Source organism: Hylobates moloch, unplaced genomic scaffold, assembly GCF_009828535.3.
Source record: "Hylobates moloch isolate HMO894 unplaced genomic scaffold, HMol_V3 SCAFFOLD_6, whole genome shotgun sequence".
NCBI lineage: Eukaryota > Metazoa > Chordata > Mammalia > Primates > Hylobatidae > Hylobates > Hylobates moloch.
In genome coordinates, this window is record NW_026652281.1 from 106,508,321 (window position 1) to 106,520,963 (window position 12,643).

Below are 12,643 nucleotides of genomic sequence, written 5' to 3' on the forward strand. Positions count from 1 at the left end.
GCTCCAGCCAAAGCTCAAGATGATAGGGCTGCAAAAAGAAAACACATTCCCAAGTCCTTCTTTCTGTTCTTTTGCAGACATCTTCATGCCACTAATATCCTGTTAGTGCAAATCACAGATCATTGACCTGAAATAGACCATCCTTCAGCCCTAAAATTGTAGTAACATCTTCGGAGCACTCAAAGTGTTCCAGGTACAGGCAGGATTTGGACAGGAGAGTATTTTACAGATGCATATGGGTTAGGTGTGCCCATTCGGCTCTGAATCTGTAGCTAAGTATGTAACAAATGTTAAACAGAATTTACAGCTTTCCATATGAATTGTTGAGCCTGGAGCAGCTACATGAAGCTGTCAGCATCTGCCAAAATGGCTATGTCTTTAGGATGAAACTTATTAAATATCAAATAGTAAAGAGGCAGAAGCAGGCCCTAAAGGTGGACACTGTGATCATCTGAAATTGTCTTCAGTTTCAGAAAGGTACCCATTGGTCCTGCCTCGACTGTAACTCTGTGACAGCTCCTGGGGCTGTAGAAGCTCCAAGGAAGGGCTTTGTAGATGGATGCAGTGATGCCTCCATCATTTACAAAGGATAGGAAAACCCACATGGTCAATAAGTTCTACGTCTGCAACCAGAAATGCTTTAGAACTGTGTCAGCACAGAAGGAAACAGCTCCTAGAGCCAACATGGGGGTGACTGTGAAACGGAGGAATTAGTTCGGGGCGTTCTTTGCAGCTGATGCACAGGCATCTGATGGGGCATCCTGAGGCCGGCTTCCCAGTCCAGATGTTTTTGTTCTGCTCCCTCCTCCTAGAGACGATGGAATGTGTGTTCCCTCTACCCCTCCCCTCGGCGTGTGCCCCTACGGGCATCTACGCTGATGCTGCTTGGAAACCACACATCCCTAGGAGGAATTGTTTGTGTGGCACTCTCCAACCTTCCCTGGGGCCAAGAAAAGATTTACATTTTGCTGTGGGTGTTCCACAAGTCTCAGGCACTTCCGCTCCTTTCAAGAAGATTCCAAATGAACATAAATCTTACTCCGGCTCTGACAGCCTCCAGTCATCTGTTTACCAAAATAAACTTTAAGCATACATTGAAAAATAATTCCTAGTGAATTATGCATCCCCATGGCATTCAAGCCTGGTATTTAATGTCTTTTTTATGGTTAATAATGCATCAAAAGCATCCCTAGTCTGAAGCTGTCATTACATTACATACATGATGTGCAGGGCCCCGTTGCAATGAATAAAAAACTTGGAGTTAGTTTTTATTTCTTAAAAAAAAAAAAAAAAAAAACTAATGTATAAATTACAGTGGCCTGTTTCCCTCTATCTGTGTTTCTTTTTAATAAATCTGTGTCTTGATGAGATCAATCCACTGAAAATACCTGGAGATGTTCTTTGCTTTATACAGATAAAGAGACATGCTATATAAACAACTCCAAAATCCCCTCATTAGATCTGGGTTCTGTTTGGAGAGCACCCTGGCCTTCTTTTTTTATGTTATTCTATTGAAAAAGAAAAATCAGCCAGGATCGTAGAAAGCAGTACAGCTAAGCCTTAGTCCTTCTTGGTAGACGTGGAAAAAAACAGAATAATTTCCACTCTGGCCCCTAAATTTAAAAAATTCAGGAAAGCCCCATTTGCCTTTGGTTCATTGCAAAACACACATGGCTCTCAAAGTCCTTCTTTATTTCCTTTCCGGCTTTGGTCGCTGATGCTGAGAACAACATGGATGGTTGTAATGATGATGATTAAAAGTTTCCTTCCTGAGTTATCTAGAGGCTCATATCAGCCTTGAAGAGCAACAGCCCCAGGTCCCATCACAGCCATTGGTAATGACCACATTCATGCCCAGAAGTGATTTCTCTGCCACCTTGGACCATTGCAAATGGTCTAAGGATGATGTGACTCCGTGGGAACAACAAGCTCATAAGTGCTTGGAGGTTGGGCAGTCTGCTTAGCTTGATTTGTGGCTCTGAGGACCAAATGAGATAATTAGATAATGTATGTAAAGTGCTTCGAATGGGCCTTCCACCTGGGAAACACTTAGGAAATGGTAACAGGACTTGGAGGGGCAGCAAAACAAGCTGATAAGAGCATGGCTGTGGACTCAGGTGGTCTGGACTCACGGGGACATCCTGAACTCAGAGACTTGGTGTCCTTATGTGTAAAATGGGGATAATAATAGTACTCGCCTTTTTCTATTGCATGCTTATAATGAAGATGAAAATGAGACATGTATAAGATGTGAAGTATCAACGGATGGCATCTATTAATAATAATGATACCAACAACAATAACGGCAATTAGCTCTGCCTATCTTCGTATATTTGCAAACCTGCAGGTGATGTGATTTAATGGTCTCTTTGGGGCTGCTTCGACTTGTAATTTCCTAATAACACTGCACGAACTTGGAGCCAAGATGCATCCTAGGAGGTCCTACGGGTTTTCCTCTGCACAGATAGAGTGCATCCCCGTTTTAGGAAGTAGAAAAAGCACTCAGAGATGGTCACTTTCATGTCTTGCAGGTTTTACATTTTGATTGTTCATTCCAGGAAACCATTACAAACCACAGAATAGAGGTTGAAGTCCAGCCCTCTTCTGTGCCTTAAGGGGGATCCTCTGTCCAGAGGCTACAGGCCAGCCTTGTCCAGGACTGGGCTAAGTGGGTTGAGGGGGTGGGAGGGGCTGGCCTCCTTTAGAAGGCATTAGCTTTCCCCTAGCCCCTGAAGCTGGATTCTTGGCTAACCCAGACAGGCAGAGCACTTAGGAGACTGAATCCTCAGAGTTCCCACTGGTGCAAAAAGCATTTTTGGTTTTTTCTTAGTGCTTTTCTAAGATCTGAATTTATGGGGTTCCCAAAGGGACTCCTACCCTTAAAACTCCCCACAGGAGTCTTTCTTCCATTCTTGCCTGGAAAAAAAAAAAATCCCAAGATCCAAAGGCAGAGCATCCGTGACTCCAAATGCCACCAGCACCCAGACATTGTGGGCAGTCTGCATGTTTGGCAAATTTGCCGATCCTTCCTTCCTGGCTCTTGGCCTGAACTCCAGTTTCTGGGCCCCTGCCTCCCAGGGGCTGACAGGCCTCACAATCCGGAGACAAACACTGCTCACTGTCCCTTTCAGGGCTGACTTAAGAAGTTACCATTTGGATGTGTTCGCCACCGGCCAGCCTTTCAGTGCTCAGCTCCCTCCAGCCCGCCCAGTTCAGACCCTTTCTTAGTTTCCCTATTGTTCGACTCCACGGTACTTTTTAAGTGTCAAAGCAAATTTGTGTTTCCAGTAAGAAAGCACCTTTTGCTTTTTGCCTTTAAAAAAAAATTGCATGTGGCCTTCATGATTCTAATTCCCACGGAAAACTTAACTGTATCCACAAGGAAAGGTACAAACATGCACACAGACCCAGCACGCAAATGCTCCTGCGCCTTCACACACCCTTGCAGAAGCACAATCGCATACCGCAAAGCGGGCTAATGTTGATGCATCCAGGTTGGAAATGACAGGATATGGTGGAGGGCCAGTCATTTAATGAACCCCTGCGGGACTAGTCTTGGTTACTAACAATTTCTCTCCAACTCATCAAGCGGGGGAATCGCAGCCCTCGGTGTTTCACTCCATCACGTCCCCCACTGCCCCTTCTTCCTGCTCTACACAAACAAACCAATTACTGCAATGGATATAAATTGGACCCCCTTTCTGAAAATGCTCCCTCAACCTTTTTTTCCACCCTTCCTTAGTTCCAGTCAGCCAGCCCGCCAGGTGGACCGTGCGCCCACACATGCACACACATGCACACATATACACATGCACACACATGCACACATATACACATGTACACACGTGTGTGTGCCTATTTACACTGTGGTGTATGTTCTCTGCTTCCAGTTCTTTAGTCTAGCCTGGTGTTAGCTCTCTCTATTACCTCTTAATCTACTGCCTTATGGAATACAGGTTAAGAATTACTTCTCTGTAATTTTTTTTTTTTTTAATTTTCCATATGTACGGCAGCCACCCCCAAGCCCTCCCCTCCCTCTGCCATACCTTAGGGTAACTTCCTGATTTATTCTTGGACAATGACTTGTGTAACTCATATGGACATTAACAGCCCTCCCTCTCAGTTATCAATTGATTACTTAGCTTGGAGGCTTTGCATACAGACCTGTCCCTGCTTTAAAAAAGGTATTAAAACATTGGATTGACAAACTCTTACAGGTTAAGGAGTGAGCAGTTTCATAGCTGGAAAATGAGCCACCATGGGTAAGATGGCAGGACAGTTGTCTCAACCTCAGTGCTACTCAAAGCGGGTCCACAGGTCATTCCTGGTCTGTGAACCATTTGATAGGGATTCTCAACAAGCTAAGTACAGAAACTCAGAGTAAGAATTTAAAGACTTTTATAGCCATCTGACATGACTGCAACATTCAAGTGACATTTTATTTTTCTAGTAATTCAACTTTTATGTATTTTACAAAAGTATCAGGCCACGGGGAATTGGATATTAGCAACAAAAACAACAATCAAGTTGCCCTTCATGCCAGGTTATTTGAGAAGCAAGGTTCTCCATCATCAATGAAGACGTTCAAGTTTACCCGGGGAAACAAGGGTTCCCTTTGGAAGTTAGATCATTTTGGCTCAATTCAAGCTTTGTTTACAGATCCTTAACTGAGTGGATGGTGTGATCAAGAAAAGGCACAAAAAGTTAAAACTAATATGTATTTAAATAACAATCATGAAGAAACAAAGATAACCCAGTCTTGAAATGCAGATATGTGGGAAAAAAATCATATTTTACAAAGATTCTCCTTTGAAATAAGTTTTGGCCATCAAATCTATCATGTTCCTTTCCTGGCCTAGTATTTTGACCCCATTTCCATATAGAGGGTGACTCTTTTAAAATGCTGGAATCAGGTGGTCCTACTAACTTGCCTATGAAAAACTGGATGCAGTTGTTTTTCGGAGGAGGTTATTGTTAGTCTTTTAGCATCTACAAATCTCTGTGGAGTCAGACCCTTGTTATAACAGGGCTCTCTATGTGTAAGCCTCCACGCACATTTCAAAGAGAGACGTTTGTTCCCTCCGGCATGAGGAACAATTACCCAATTATCTAAGCAGAATGATAGGTGTCTATGACATATCGTAGGCTGGAGACATTTTAGAAATAATAATAACTTTGAATTTTTAGTACACTTTCCAGTTTTTATAAAGCACATGTACCTCTGTTAATTCTCAGGATGCTCAGAGCCGGCCAGCCAAGGGGACAGGGCTGGGCTTTATGCCTCCATTTTAAGGCAGGCGTCTGTTACCTCGAACTCAGCACGTCCCCTGTCGCTGCGTGTCCGTCCAAATGCTGCACAAGGCCCAAGGAGATTCCCAGAGAACAGAGAGAACCTCCCTTTGCAGCCATTTTTGCTCTGTGTGCCAGGAAAACCCACAAGGGGACACCGGTGGAATCTGACAGTCCTCTGGGCTTTTGAGGTGTGTGTGTGTGTGCGTGGTTTTTTTTTTTGTTTTGTTTTGTTTTGTTTTTTTAAAGTACCTGTGGGTTTTATCGGCTGGATCGTGACTGGAGGCAGTGCAGGAGAAAGGGAACACTGGGCATTAAAAATGACAAAGCACTTTCATTTGTGAGGGCCATCTGAGGAAGGTGGAAATGAACATATTTTTCTGAAGGAAAAGCAATTTCACAAGCCCTGCCTGCGTACAGATGAGCGGGACCACAAACCGGCTGGAGATGGCCACCGACATTCCCAGGGAAAGACAGATGATGGATGTTTTCTCATTAGGTGGCTGGGGACGGAATTTTATGCAAAATTCAAAGAAAGAAAAAAAAATCCCAGTTCCGCCCTTCTTCCTTTCATGAGGGCCTTCCTGTACCGGAGCCAGACAGAGCTTGCCATGGAAGTGACCCAGAATTACTCGGAGGTGACGGGGATGGCTTCCGGGGCAGGTAGAGAAGCCAAACACCAGCAGGTCTCGTGGCTAGGAAAGACAGCGTCCCCTCTGCGGAAGAACACAAGGTAAAAAATGGCCTTTGCAGCAATTAAACACAAGAGCAAAGGTGAACCGCCAACTCCTCAGCGCTATCCCTTTTTTAAAGACAGCAAAGATGACCAAGAGCCACCAACCCGGAAGAGCCTCGCCCCTAACCAGGGACACAGGCAAATGTCTGTTTGTTTGTTTTTTTTTCTATCAGTGAACTTTTCACTGCAGCTCCTTACAGGTTTCACAGATCAGATGTTCGGGAGCAGCCGGGGGAGTCCCCTTCCGTCTTGCATTTGCTAAAATGCATTTGGAATCATATTATTATAGATTATGCAAGATTGGAAGACGGCAAAGATGAAAATGTAGCCCGGGATGCTTCCGAGAGAAGGAAGTCAGACTGACCCCGCGGAGACCGAGCTGTGGACTCTTTGTTTGCCACAGATCTACTTGCCTGAGGGAATGGTTCAGCTCTTCCTTCCTTTTCATTCCCATCTTGTGGGAGATGTGAAAACGTGAAACAGGGAGAGAATATCCCGGCAAACTCCCGTCACACACCAATAGCTCATGTACACACACACGTGCACAAACAAAATGGGGCCACGGTTTTAGCATTTTGCTCAGACTTGCCACCTTGTTCATGCAGAAACTTGCTTATGAGAATTGGAAGTAAGAAAGGCAGGAACTTATATCTTCTCTGGTTAGCTGTGTGGCTTCAGGGCAATCATTTAACCTCTCTGGGCCTCAGTTTCCTCATCTGAAACAACAACAACAACAAAGCTTTGGATTTGATAACCTTGGTGTTTTTTTTGTTTTGTTTTGTTTTTTTTACAGATTTGACATTCTCTGATTCACTAAATTCATCTCTAAAGAAAAGCCTCGCTCAGGAAAGCTCGTGGGTTTTGTACATATGCATGTGAGCACCTATGTCTGTATGTCTGTTATTGTGTGTGCAGCCCCAGCTTTGCACAGGCAGTAATGCAATAACTCCATTTCATTCTTAAGCCCAGCCTCTGGGGGTGTACCTTCCGCTATCTACACACACACACACACGCGTACGCCACACACCACACACACTCTTTCCACACACTTTTGATGGTCCTGTTATATCCAGACAGCTACATCTTCTGAAAATCATAATTAGGGTGATGCTGGAATGACACATCTCTCCAGTCCCCTAGCACAGAGACAAAACAGCACTCGATTCCTGTTGGAGGCAGTGGAGGTAACCACGGCCCACTCAAGCGTGCAGGGAGATTGGCTGCATGCTCCAGTGCACCATAGCATGTCGATACTCCTGAATAAACTAATCAACCCATTTGCACCTTTGTGAAAACGCATCTTAGAGTCAATGAAATAGGTGTGGTGGAGAGAATACCAAGACTGAGTGGAGAAAAAGAAAGGATTATAAAAAACAAACTTGCTATCATGGGGTGCTATGTGTCCCCAAGGTTGGAGAGATGTCTCGAATATCCAAGAAACTGGAGTCCCCTCTGCTTTCTTTCATGGGGCAAAGTATTTACCTCAGTGTTTCCACCCATGCCTCAGAGGAAAGGAACTCCCCAAGTTCCCAGATCGTTTGTGACTATTGTTTAGTAAAGAGAATATTCTGCTTTTCTAGGAATTAATTCCACAAAAATCCAGATACTCAGGTTCCTAACCCTTCCCTTTAACATTTTTGTGGGGCTGCTTAAGATCCACTGCCGGGCACAGTGGCTCATTCCTGTAATCCTAGCACTTTGGGAGGCCAAGACGAGTGGATCACCTGAGGTCAGAAGTTCGAGACTGGCCTGGCCAACATGGCGAAACCCCGATTCTACTAAAAATACAAAAAATAAAAAATAAAAAATTAGCAGGGCATGGTGGTGCACGCCTGTAGTCTCAGCTACTTGGGAGGCTGAGGCAGGAAAATTGCTTGAACCCAGGAGGCAGAAGTTGCAGTGAGCTGAGATTGTGCCACTGCACTCCAGCCTGGGCAGCTGAGTGAGACTCCATCTCAAAAAAAAAAACAAAAACACTGCCACTTACAGTGTACTTGTGCTGGCAAGAGAGCAACACCGGATGGAGGTCACAGTGTTATAGGAGTTCCCAGCCAATGGGATCATGCCATCATGTACTACAAATGATGTGCTTATGGGTCGGCTTATGTAAGAAGTGAGTCAGATGGCATCTGGGGATCCCATGCCATTTCTCTGATAAGTCTGGACACAAAGTATGGGGGGACCAGTGGTGTGCTTATAAATAGGCTCTCAAAAATTTTTAGAGATCCTCCTATGGATAATTTGCTGATTTCTGTGTTATAAATGCTCCATCCTGACTTCCACAATAATAGCTGTATTTAATAACTGGCTCACACAACTCCTGAAAATTTAACAAACAGCTATCATGAGCTAGTGCAGGCTGGCACCAGCACTCACAGAAAGAAATTCTCATGGTGCCAGTTGGAATTACCAAAGTGCAGGTTCTTCCCCGCTTCCCTAGAAATGCTGATGTGTTGTTTATCCTTGACACTGGTGAGAAGATACCTAAATGTCTGCTAGACACTTTTTCCCAGGTCTTCTCCTCTTTTTCTCCCATTTCCCTTTCCCTAAGAGGACATATCTAGGTCTGTGGCTTTAAATTCTATTGATTTGCCGAAGACTCCTCAGTAATCTGTCCTGAACCCCAGACTCTCCATGTCAACCTCTAACAGGCATCTCAAGCTTAGCACTTTTAAAACAGGCCTCTTGGCTGGGTGCAGTGGCTCACACCTGTAATCCCAGCACTATGGGAGGCCTAGGCGGCTGGATCACCTGAGATCAGGAGTTCAAGTCAAGCCTGGCCAACATGGTGAAACCCCATCTTTACTAAAAATATAAAAATTAGCAGGGCATGGTGGCCGACACCTGTAATCCCAGCTACTCCGGAGGCTGAGGCAGGAGGATCACTTGAACCTGGGAGGCAGAGGTTGCAGTGAGCCAAGATTGCACCATTGCACTCCAGCCTGGGTGGCAGAGGGAGACTCCATCTCCAAAAGAAACAAAAGCAAAAACAAAACAGGCCTCTTGATGTCCCCCCATTTCCAAGACCCCCCAAAGTCTTGCCCAGCTTAATAAATACCACCACTGCCCACCTGCTCAAGATAAGAACTGTTTTTCACCCTCCACTTCCAATCTGTCAGTCAGACCCATTGACTTTCTCTCCAAACGCATCCCTGAACCCAGCCCTTTCCCACATCCCCACTACTAATAGCCTGGTCCAAGCCACCATCACTGCTCACTGAACCACTGCAATTCTGTCTTCACTTTTCTCATTTCTCTTCTTGATCCTTGCCGTCTGTTTTCTGTGCCATCGCCAAAGGTGATCTTCAGTATGCAAATCAAATGCTATCTCTTTCCTTCTCTCCCTCTCTCTCTCTCTCCACACACACGCCTATACCCACTTTAAGACACTCTAGTGGCTTCACGTCACACTTAGAACTGCCTCCACTTACTCTTCCTCTGCCTCCTCTCATCCTCACCCAGTAATGCTCTGACCTCATCACTGCATTCCAGCCATGTCACTCTTCTATTCCTCAGACACAAGTTCCTTTCTGCCTTTGCATTTGATTTTCTGTCTGCCTGAGCACCCAGATCTTTGCATGGCTGATAATCCTTACCCTTCAGGTCTCATCATAAATGTCACCTCCTCAGAGAGGCCGCCCCGATTATCTTTGGTATTTACTGTCTGTCTGGATTATGAACTCCATGAGTGCATAGACTGCTATTAGACATCCATGTAAGTACAAAGGCTATGACAAAGATGCCCCCAAATAGAGCAGCTGGATAAGCAAAGAAGTGAATGTCTTGCTCACAAGAGAGCCGCTTAGGTTCATTTCCTTATGCTGCTTCCACACTGCAGGGGCATTGCCACCACCTACAGGATCAGTGTTAAGGTCTGGGCAGAGAAGTAGCTGGCATCACTTAGGCTCATCTGTGCTAGTAAGAACTCATCCACATGGCCACACCTCACCACAAATGAGGTTAGGAAATGTAGGCCATCTGTGTACTCAGGAGGATACCCTGGTGCTTAGTGATATGGTTTGGCCCTGTGTCCCCACCCAACTCTCATCTTGAATTGTAATCCCTACATGTCGAGGGAGGGACCTGTTGGGAGGTGATTGGATCATGGCGATGGTTTCCCCCGTGCTGTTCTCGTGATAGTGAGGGAGTTCTCACAAGATCTAGTTGTTTGATAAGAGTCTGGCACACTTCCCCCTTCTCTGTCTCTCTCTGTCCTGCTGCCATGTAAGATGTACTTGCTTCCCCTTTGCCTTCTGCCATGATTGTAAGTTTCCTTTCCAGCCATGTAGAACTGTGAGTCAGTTAAATCTCTTTCCTTTATAAATTACCCAGTCTCAGGCAGTTCTTCATAGCAGTGTGAAAACAGACTAACACACTTAGTATGTGTTGAATGAATGAATGAAAAAAAAAATAAATGAGTCTTCTAGTTAACAATTAAACATGTCAATTCCCCTTTGAAAACTTTCATTAAAGCTGCAAAAGGAGGTTAGGAGGGTAAAATACAGCCTTCTCCAGTTTGAGCCTACACAGTACACTTGCACCGTGCAAGACATTCATAAATAAGCCAATCTTCAGTTATCATGGTTGTGACCTAATTCTCTGTCCTCTCCTCCGCATAAGCCTCTTCCCATCGTACAAACCAGAAAGGTGTGGAGAAAGATGCCCGCTGGGAGGCTAACAGGGAATATTGTGTCTTTCCATTTTCTAACTCCCCATCTTCCATTTAGGCCCTTCAGCCACTTTCCCATAACTTCAACAGAATTGCTACATTCCTCTAAGGCCCTGGCCTATTTATTCCAGGTAGGGTGATGATTATGGAATAACAAAGGGAAAAGAAAACCCAAGAAGTGTATAGTAAGCATTGTTTTCTTCTAAACCTTGTTAAAAGTATAACTCTAAGATGTACATATAAGCATACTTAACAAAGTCCTGTGGGACAACTGGTGTGTAGGGGAACAAATTGGTAGATGTCTTATATATCTGCACTTAAGGTAAGTAATTAGGGTCTATTCATGGGACTTGTATACTGTCCCTGGGGAGTTTTACACATCAGGGCCCCTGTTCCAAGCACCTGTGGTGAGGTTCAAGTCTATAGGCCTTTTTAAAGTATTAGGCACGTAATCACTTATGAAAGAAAAACAATTGGTGTCTTTTTATGTAGCCATATAGGGGCTTTATTTATTTATTTCAGAAAAATAATCCATTTGCTCATAGTTAGGGGATAACAGCCTACTATGTGCCAGCTACAGCTCTAGATGCTGTGGATAGGATAATGGGCAATTAGTTCAGAATTTCTTAAAGAAAAACAAGCAGAGCACGGTGCAGGCCAGACCCTCGTGGCATGGGGGCCAGATGATTGGTTTTTTGGGGGGGTTTTGGAGACGCAGCCTCACTTTGTCACTCAGGCTGGAGTGCAGTGGTGTGATCTCAGCTCAATGCAACCTCCGCCTCCCAGGTTCAAGTGATTCTCCTACCTCAGCCTCCTGAGTAGCTGGGACCACAGGCAAGCGCCTCTACACCTGGCTAATTTTTGTATTTTTAGTAGAGACAGGGTTTCTCCGTGTTGGCCAGGCTGGTCTCGAACTCCTGACAGAGGTGATCCACCTGCCTCGCCTCCCAAAGTGCTGGGATTACAGGCATGAGCCACTGTGCTCAGCCCAGATGATTCTTTTTTGTGAGGGTGCCCTGTGCATTGTAGTATGTTTGGCATTATCCCTGACATCTCCCCTCTAGATACTACCCTAGATTCCAGATGCACTCCCAGCCCCAGGCATGGCAACTGAAAATGTCTCCAGATATTGCCAAATGTCCTCCATGGGGCAAAACCACCCCTTATTGAAAACCACTGCTGTAGTGATAAAGAGCATGGTCTTTGTGATGAGAGCTGGGTTCAAGTCCTGGCTTTACTAATGTGAACTTTCAATCCCAAGGCAAATGTCTTTACCCTTCTGGGCCTTGGTTTCCTTATCTGCCAAATGGGTTAATAAGAATGTGACATAATACGATAAATGTAAGATGCTTAGGTCAGTGTCTGGCACATAGAAGTACACTGAAAATGTTATCTAAGGGGTACAGAGTGCAATTTACTTTGGGACCATGTCAAAGCCTCGATTAATATAAAATCTAGAAAGTTATTTACCATACCAGTTTTTATAATTTCAACAGGGTTTTCTGTACCATTACAAGCGTATCTGTGTCCTTCTGTCTCTGTTCATGTAAAGTATTATTTTAAAATATTAAATAGGGCTGGGTGCAGTGGCTGACACCCGTAATCCCAGCACTTTGGGAGGCCGAGGCAGGTGGATCACTTGTGGCTTAGAGTTCAAGTACAGCCTGGCCAACATGGTAAAACCCCATCTCTACTGAAAATACAAAAAATTAGCTGGGCATGGTTGGGGAGGGGACCTGTAATCTTAGCTACTTGGGAGATTGAGGCACAAAAATCAGTTGAACCCAGGAGGTGGAGGTGGTAGTGAGCCAAGATTGCACCACTGCACTCCAGCCTGGACAACAGAGCAAGACTCTGTCTCAAAAAGAAAATTTTATATATATGTGATATATGTATATATATGATATATATTTGATATATGTATACATATCATATACACTTTATAATAT